Raw genomic sequence first — 8,770 nt, 5'->3', positions numbered from 1 at the left:
GATGGGGAGAATATAACTCAAAATCTTGTGGAAATTAATGTTGAAAACTAAAAATAAATTTAAAAAATAAAAAATTTAAGGGAGGGTAATGGGTAAAATAGGGGCATAGAAGGGTGTTTCAATTTATAGGAATGGGAGGATATTAGGAGGAATCCTTGGAGGGGGGTAGACAAGTAATAGGAGGACAAGGTAGTGGGTATGATGAGGTTCAGGCTCTGGGAGTCCCCTTGAGTTCTCCTTCAGCCTCCTCCAGGCAGCTGCTTCTGCCTCCACAGTGCTCCAAGAAATTCTGACTGTGCCTCTCTGGGTCTTTTCTTATATACACACAACCTTAGATTCCTGTTTCAGCCAACCCCTTCCTGTTATTTCAGGAGCAAGGGTTCATACCTTCTGTTTCTTTCACAGAGGTTTGATTAGTTACTAAGTGCTAAGTACCTGCTTATTTGCCAATACAAAAAGGGATCCTCAAATTACCATTATATACTACCCCTCTAGGATCCTTGGCCTTACAATTTCAATTTAAATGGCCATGCATGCTCAAACAAATAGAGGCACTATACCTTGTAATCCTGCTGACCATGCCATAATAATGTAATGCCATGCAGGAGCAGCTTTTCAGAACAATGCTACTGTGAACAGCTTTTAAGATTCTGATTAAACAGTATAGTGAACACCCTATTTATTCCATAACAAATCGAAGCAAAACATTCACAGAAAATCAAGGTAAAACATTCACAATATTACAACTTATCAGAGAAAATCACAATATTATTCACAACAGCTTATCATTAAAATGACCACATACTTTTCACCAAAATGGTCACGGTATTTAGAACAAAGAACAATCATCTCAAAGTACAATAGTCAAAGTCTTCCACTCATAGGGCTGTAATGCCAAGCAAAGGCAACTTCCCAAGGTTCAAAATACCAGCATAGGTGTTTTCCATTTTATTCAGTGACAAATTAAGAACAGAGAAAATCAAAATATAGCATCATTCAAAACACAGCATTTACCAAGTGTAATTCAATCAAGTACTACCACACCCCTGGACATTACATTCATTTAATCAATCACATAGTCCCTGTTCTAAATACTACTCCACCCCTAGGCTGTACATTCATGTAGTCCATCACAAAGCCCCTCTTCTCAAATGGAGATTAGTTTCCAATCATAAGTAAAGTACATTCATTTGTTCAATCCCAGAGCACAAAAAGGTCAAAAGTTCCCCACCCTTGGATCACAATTGAATCTACACAAGAGTTACAACAAGCTTAAACACAGCATTTAATACCCAAAGAGAGATCTTTTCTTCATCTTGACCCAAGGCAAGTTCTCAGCAATCTTTGTTCCTGGGGAGACAAAGCTTAGCAAGGCCACAAGATACATTGCCAGTGTCTTCATTAATTCATTCTCTGTCTGCAGAACAGTCCTAGGACCCCTGAAAACATTAGCAAAACCCTCTTCCAGGATTTCCATAAACATACAACAAAAAAATCCTTCTTCAGGGCTTCTGAACCAACAGCAAGGTTCCAGAACCTCTGAAACAACAACATTGTCCTTCCCCAGTGGACAGAATTCACTCTCTGTCTGCAGAACAGTCTCAGGAGCTCTGAACCAACAGCAAAGTTGCAAGGCCTCTGCAACAACAGGACTGTCTTTCATCAGTGGACAAATCTGTCAAAACATCATCAAAACAGACAAAGTACAAGCATAACAGCCATGTCTCCTCAGTCCTTGGCAGCTCTGGGTGGCAGCTCTCAAAAGTCCTTGGCAATTCAAACTGGCCCTCAGCAATCCTTTCAGCCTCTCTCTGCCTCCAAGATGCTGCTTCCAAAAAGTTCTTCTGCCTCTCTCTTTGTTTGTGTCTCTAAATTTATGTCACCAGCTCCTCCCAGTTCAGCACTCTTTTTTTTTCCCTGTCACAGGCATTTTTATTAACAGATCATTAGAAAAATAATCATGGTGTAGAGACCTTTAGTTCATTCTTCTAATAAGCCTGTTGATCTGGTCTTCCCTGTTACCTGCATCTCCACCTTCCACAAAATGTGTAGTCTTTTTCTTCATTCCGCCTTGTGGAGAAGTTAATTTGAAGGGCCACAGGAAGTTGTTGGCAGCTTTGAAGTGCTTGCCAACAGTGTAGATCTCATGGATCAAGTCCTCCATGCAGATAATTCCATATTTACCTAGAGATTTTGCAATAAGGGCATTATCTGTCAGGACAATTCTCTGTTTCTTGATCTTGCCATAACCACATTTGTAAATCAAGTCATTCACAGACTTCAGTTTTGCATAACCTCATGCAATGTATGGTTCCACAATCCTCAGCATGTTAATTGAGGCCTTGTTAAGCTTGACAAAAGTGCCATTGAAGATTTGGTGAAGGCGAAGAAGCTGCAACACTTTTTGGACCTTTGGGCTAACACCATTGATACCCCTGATTCTGATCACAAAAGCTAACTTGGGTTCAGCAGGTACGTAGTAGTTGCCAGCTTTGCATGCCATTCTAGCCAGCCGGATTTCACTTCTGTACATCTGTCTGTACTCCTTATGGTAGGCTTTAGCTTTTTCATAGATACCTTTTCTCCTTATTTTATGGAGCTTTTTTATAGCCATCTTCTTCAAAAGTTTGGCCTTCAGTATTGCAAAAGCCTTTCTTTATTTTCAGAAGGGATTCTGGAACAGATGGTAGCTTCTTCTTTTCTTCTATGCCCACTATGATTCTGGCCAGAAAAAGAGCCAGCATTCTCTTTTCACATCAACAAGTCCATCCCACAAGTGGGATTCACAAGCTCTGGGTTTTAACACAATCAATCCAAAAACCAAGCCAATGCAGGGGGATCTTTAAATTCCATTACTATTATAGGGGCACACTTAAGTTAACTCAACCAGTCACTTATTCATCAATTACTAAGTAACATTAACACACAAACCCTCCACCCCTAGGTCACTAGTAAACTACAATTTCATCATTACTCAGTACCAATAGAGAGGTATTTTCATCTTGACTTGGGACCGGTTCTCAGATTCCCTGGATCTCCTTCTATGGTCCCAGATTCTACCTGGATTCACCAGCCTATTACCTGGATTGAATGACAGACAGCTCCCAGTTGCTTGTCAAGCTCTCTGGGTATGTCCTGCTCCACACTGAAGATCACAGGGTCCAGTACATCTCAAATCCTTCAAAATTCCTGCCACTGGGAATTCAAGGCTCAACCAATCCACAAACAGACAAAGTCCCTGCATCGTTGTCATGCTTCCTCAGTCTTCTGCAGCTCATTCAAAAATCAGAATCACCTTATCCAGCCTGGAGGGGGGATAGACTCCTGGGTTCCTGGGCTCAAGGGCTTCTGCCCAGGGAACCATAAAAATGAAGAGGTTACCCATAAAAAGGGTTAGGGTTGCTCTGGAGACCCCAAAATAACAACACACCGGGTCCTGCTGAATGAATTAGATTCAAGGCTTCTCAGCCAAAGAAAAGCAAAGTTTATTAAAAGTTTGCTTGTATTGGATACAAAGTAAGTCTGTACTAGGAAATTCTATGGCACTCTCACACCACATGGAGACAAGATGGGGTCTTATATACAGAAAGGTTGTGGGAGGAATCTAGAGGTGGTCTAGGGGAGGAGTTGGGGAGGGTCTTCAGGAGGAGTCAGATGATGTCAGACTCCAGTAATGAGTTTGGGAAGGGTCTTTACAAGGAGCTAATGAGGTCTGGTAACAGTTGATTTGGGTATAGATATTTTGATAGGCTCAAGGGTGGGAAGTAGATGGACAATATAGGGCCAAGCTAGTAACAAAGGTTTGGGCCCAGTCACAATGTAAGGCTTATGGCCTCATGCAAATGTCTCATCAAATGGTATGGTTTAATCAGAGTTGGGGGGGGGAGGGGTTCCTAGAGCCTGTACCTCAAAGACTCAAGGAGAGTTCAAGGGAGCTCCCAGAGTCCCGTACCTCATCAGGCAGAAGTAGAGGAGGCAGAAGGAAGAGGAAACATATATGCACAAACATAAAAGCAAAGATCAGGAATGGAATACGTTTGGGAAAGTATATGTGTGTGTGTGTATGTGTGTGTGTGTGTGTGTGTGTGTGTGTGTATAAATGTAGAGATCGATAGCTATAGATAAACATATCTAAATCTTATTGTAGTCTTATGGGTAGGGTGGGAGGAGGGAAAAAAATAACAAAGTGAAAAAGTGAACAGCAGAGAACAAAATAAAACTTTTAAGGAAGCAAAGAAAAGATGGATAATTCTGAACATGTGTATTATTTATCATACAGGCTTTTTTGAAATGGAAATTTATTGTTACATATTTCAAATCTACTCTTATGCTCTGCTATGCACACACCATGCTCTTTTTTTTCTTTCTTTGTATTTAAGTTCCAATATTTAAGTTTGTGATATGTTTTTTTTCTTTCTTTTTCTATTCTGTATTGTGTTCTGGCCCTTGAGTCTAAAATAAAATTTAAAAAAAAAATGTATATTTGAAAATTAACATAAACTGAGAGACAGGGTTCTGAATAGAATCAATTTATTAGTTAAGCTAGCAATAACAAATACATTGGGTCAATGACCTCTTTCAATCACCAAAACCCATAGGTGAGGGCTGACAGGGTCTTTTATAACAATTAGCAAGATGACAGGGCAAAGTCTTAAGCAACATAATTGTATCTTTTTCTGAGTGGCTATCAATGAGAGTCAGAATTGAGATTACATAATTTGAACTCCCATTCTGAAACCCTCTTAAACACAGTCAAGACATATGATTGAGTCACAAGTGAAAGGTTTTTCCATAGAGAGAGTAGTCCTCAGGTGTCAGAGTTGCTACAATAGTTTAAACTAATGAGATTTGACATTAGGTTAACCGTATCTCTGGAATGTGGGTGATGGGTGGGGTTACAAAGGTGGAGGTAATCACAAAACAAAATCTTTACCTTTAGCCAAATGTTTCTGAGGGATTAGGTTGGTGGGTGAAGTTTGTAAGAGGAAGGAACTATAAAAGGGAATATTAAACCTAGCTTGATGAAATCTTCACAAAATAGAATTTAAATCAATTTCCAACTTTACAAAAAAGAGTAAGTTGTTCAAAATATTTTATTTTGTTTTACAAACCATGAAGCTATAGGACCTCAGGAATTTTTGTACAGAAAATACTATCCCACATACATGTAGAACCACAAAATAATTATTTATAGTTTTGTACTATGAGACATGGAAAAAGTATTTAATATAGCTAAAATAACATTAGGAACTTGCCTTTGCTGGACCGAGATATCTCCCTTTATATATCAAAGACAAGGAGTAGGAAAAATAGAAGAATCAGTTGGTTCATTACTATTTAAGATGTTTATGATCTTTCTTCTTTCCTCCCTTTAAGCTTCCTTCCTTCCTCTCTTCCTTCCTTCCCTCTTCCCTTCCTTTCCTTTCCTTTTATAAATGTTCCTACTCTGTCTCATACTACCTGAAGCCCAGGCACATTTTACTTCTCCCCCAGGTTCTGCAGTTACTTTAAAGTAATTGGGCAGTGTCTAGTCTCTTGTCATTGGATCAACCTCCCATTAACTATGTTCTGCAAAGGTTAAATTTACTTTAAAGTTATAGTAAGATTAAGGAACGTTTCCTCCCACCCCCAACATATGTAGGGCTCCTATTTCCCCCTCATGTTCCCTTAGTCTCTGGGAGTGGAGTAGGATTAAGTTCACAGTTCAACTCAGTTGCTAAATAGAATGTATCCATACAAGTTTAAATTCCACTTCTCCCATCCTTGCTCCTTACTTTTTTTTTCCCTACAAACTTTGCCTCTCAGGGCTTCCCTGCTGTGCTGGCAGCAATATTCATCCTGAAATCTTGTCTTCAAAGAAACTATGGCTTGAGCTTCTTGGTCTGGAGACTCAAATGCTCATAAGCCTATAATAAGAACTGAAAAGGAAAAAAGAAACAGCATCAAAACCCTAAGCCCTATTCTCAGGACCACAGGGGCTAAAGGGAAGGGGAAAAGATAAGCTTTACCCTTACCCAGATTATTTCATGATACCTATGATTTAAGTAAAAAGAACCTTCAGTCCCTAGATGCTTCCAGAAAAAGCAAGATTTCCCCAGACTGGTAGTTTTAAAGATGTGTCCTGTTTTGGCTAGAAAATCAAGGAAAAGAGGTGGCAAAAGAATGCAGAAATTCTTCTCCCATAAGCAGGTCCTTGCTATCATACACATGAGTATACCTATCTGCCTGTGCCTCTTCACCATAGTTTTCCTTATGCCTATCATCTCCCTTGATTTGCCCTCCCTTCTATTAAGTCTCCCCTTTCTCCTTTTTTCATCCTACTTCCCTATAGGACAAGAAATATTTCTGTACCCAAGTTAGTGTGTATGTTATTCCCTCTTTGAGCCAAATTCAATTAAAAGTTTCAAACAATGCTCACCCCTTTTCTTCTTTCTGTCTGTAATAGGCCTTTTTGTGCCTCTTCATATGACAAAATTTGCCTTATTCTGCCTCTCCCTTTTCTCCCAAATACAATCCTTTTTCACCACTGAATTTTTTTTAAATATATCATCAAAACAAAATCAACTTATACACATCCCATCTATCTATGTTTACCCCTTCTAACTACTCTAATAAGGATATGGTTTTCAAGAGTTACAAATATCATCTCCCAAGCAGGTGAAACAATTTTAATCATATTAAATAACATTTTTTCCTCTTTCCTGTTTACCTTTTTAAGCTTCTCTTTAGTATTGTATTTGAAGATTGCATTTTCTGTTCAACTCTGTTCTTTTCATTAGAAATATATAAAAGATCCCTATTTCATTGAATACCAATCTTTTCCCCTGAAAGATTATGATCACTTTTACTGGGTAGGTATTTCCTGCTTGTACTCTAACTCTTTTACTTTCTGGAATATATTCCAAGCCCTCCAATGCTTTGATATAGATGCTTCTAAATTCTGTGTAATACTGACTGACCCTTCATGATATTTAAATTGTTTCTTTCTGACTGCTTACAGTATTTCTTCTTGACCTGATAATTTTGGAATTTGGCTACAAAATTTCTTGGAGTTTTCATTTTGAGATCTTTCAGGAGGCGATCCATAAATTCTTTCATTAACTATTTTACCCTCTGGTTCTAAGATAACAGAGTAATTTTCCTTCATATTTTCTTGAAAGATTCTGTGCAGGCTCTTTTTTTTCATCATAGCCTTCAGGTAGTCTGACAATTATTTTTATTTTTTTGCTTTTTGGAGGGCAATTGGGGTTAATTGACTTGCCCAAAGTCCCATGGCTAATAAGTGTGTCAAGTGTCTGTGATTGGATTTGAGCTCAGGTCCTCCTGACTTCAGAGCCTGTGCTCTATTCACTGCACCACCTAGCTGACCTCTAGTCCAATAATTCTTAAATAATCTCTCCTGAATCTATTTTCAAGGTTAAATGCTTTTCCAATAAGGTATTTTACATTGTCTTCTATTTTCTCATTCTTTTGATTTTATTCAACTAATTCTCAATGTCTCATGCAGTCATTACCTGCCAGTTGCCCAATTTTAATTTTTAAGGAATAATTTTCTTGAGTTTCCTTTTATATTTGGTCAATTCTACTTTCAAAAGAGTTCTGTTGAGTTTCTTTTTTTCCATTTGGAAAATTCTATTGTTTTAAGAAGCTATTTTATTCAGTTAATTTTTGTCCTTCCCTTTCCAAGATGTTGACTTTTTTCATAATTCTCTTATATAACTCTCATTTCTTTTCCTAATTTTTATTCTTCCTCTCTTCTTTGATTTGTTAAGGTCCATTTTGAGCTCTTCCAATGCACATTCCCCTTTGAGGCTTTACATATAAGCATTTTGATATTGTTCTCTTTTGAGGTTGTGTTTTGATCTGAAGACCCTGTTGCTATAGTAACTTTCTATGATCAGGGCTCTTTTCTTTTTCTTACCCCTTGTTCAGCCTATTTCCTGATTTTTAAATTTCATCTCTCCTGCTCTAATACAGAGGGCATTGTTCCAAGCTTCTTTTGCTGGGGACAAGTCCTGGCTGTTGGCTTTTTAGTCTGGGGCCTCAGACACTTATATATTGTCCCCTGTACTGGTTATGACGAATGTACTAGGTTCTGTTGTCCAGTCTTCTGGGGCTTAAAATTTGTCTTCTGTGTGGGTGCTGGAGGTCTCATTTCTGACCTGCTGAGCAGGAACTGAGGGGCCTTGATTGCTGATCTGTGCTAAAGATCAGAACCTCCCTTTGGTTTGTCTGGACACTTTCTGAGCTAGACTGTGCTCTCCTTTTATCCAGGTGAGATAGACCTTTACTGAAGTCCTTATAATTTACCTTAAGCTGGAAAACTATTTCACTCCCTCTTTTTGTGGGTTATGTAATTCTGAATCCATTTAGAGACTTGATTTAAGGTTGTTTCTGAATTAAACTGGGGAGGGCTTGGGCAACTTCCTGAAACTCTGGCATCTTGACTCTGCCTCCATAAGTAAAACTTATCAACTTATCTTAGAAAAATGGATTTTAAAATTCTATCAAATTTATTAAAACTGGAATTCATTACAATTACAATAGTTAGCTAGGTGGTGCAGTGGAAATTACAGTGGCCTTGGAGTCAGCAAGACATGAGATCCAAGCTGATCTCAGATACTTATTAGCTTTCTCATCATATGAAAAATTACTTGTAAGGAGAAGAGACAGTACATCAGAGTAACACATGTGTATCAGCAATGCCATATTCACAATGCCTGTAGAGATTACAAATATGCTGATATAATTATCCATTAGAAAATACGTC

At 38.3% G+C, this 8,770-nt stretch overlaps 1 pseudogene; it reads right to left on the bottom strand.

Annotated features, from left to right (window-relative positions):
* Nucleotides 1-1,906: 1,906 nt before the first annotated feature.
* On the bottom strand, nt 1,907-2,632 carry LOC138148937 (large ribosomal subunit protein uL30-like; annotated as a pseudogene).
* Nucleotides 2,633-8,770: the final 6,138 nt, after the last annotated feature.

Source organism: Petaurus breviceps, unplaced genomic scaffold (assembly GCF_028583685.1).
Source record: "Petaurus breviceps papuanus isolate PSGF00001 unplaced genomic scaffold, PetGlider_PUasm1.0 90842, whole genome shotgun sequence".
Lineage (NCBI taxonomy): Eukaryota > Metazoa > Chordata > Mammalia > Diprotodontia > Petauridae > Petaurus > Petaurus breviceps.
Note: the sequence above shows the minus strand (reverse complement) of the source record. Positions and strands in the feature narration are given on the sequence as shown.